General features: G+C 63.5%; 1 pseudogene; it reads right to left on the bottom strand.

The window, feature by feature from the left end:
• Positions 1 to 3: 3 nt before the first annotated feature.
• LOC116548400 lies at positions 4 to 449 on the bottom strand (annotated as a pseudogene).
• Positions 450 to 455: the final 6 nt, after the last annotated feature.

The raw sequence follows: 455 nt of genomic DNA, 5'->3' as shown, positions 1-455 counted from the left end.
GGCTTCTGGGGCTTCTTCAGCTCCCACTGCCCCCCAGAGTGAAGGCTGCTCGTCCACACCCACCTGGCCTCGGCGATGTCAGCAGCGTTTCCCCTGCACACCCTCTCCAGCTGCACGTAGAATGAGCAGTTGACCCGGCTCCACTTGGGGTCACAGACGGCCAGGAAGTTGGGGCGCAGGTGGCCGATAGTGTACTTGGCCAGTTCCGTCAGAGACAGGCTCACTGCCTCCGTGAACAGGAAGGTCCCCAGCACCTTGTACACGGCAGCCAGTAGTTGTTGAAGTAGGAGCGGGAATAGAGCCGGTCTGTGTGCACCAGGTAGGCTTCTCCCACTAAGACCTGTACGTGGGGCAGCCGCAGCGAACAGCGGGGGTCCCGGTCAGCCCATGGGCCCTCACTGGGCCTCCGTCCTCCCCACAGGCCTCCCCAAGGCTGCTGCAGAGCTGGGGACTCT

Source organism: Sapajus apella, unplaced genomic scaffold (assembly GCF_009761245.1).
Source record: "Sapajus apella isolate SASKATOON/1434 unplaced genomic scaffold, GSC_monkey_1.0 scaffold11349, whole genome shotgun sequence".
Classification (NCBI taxonomy): domain Eukaryota; kingdom Metazoa; phylum Chordata; class Mammalia; order Primates; family Cebidae; genus Sapajus; species Sapajus apella.
The sequence above is the reverse complement of the archived record's forward strand: the minus strand, read 5'-3'. Positions and strand labels throughout refer to the sequence as shown.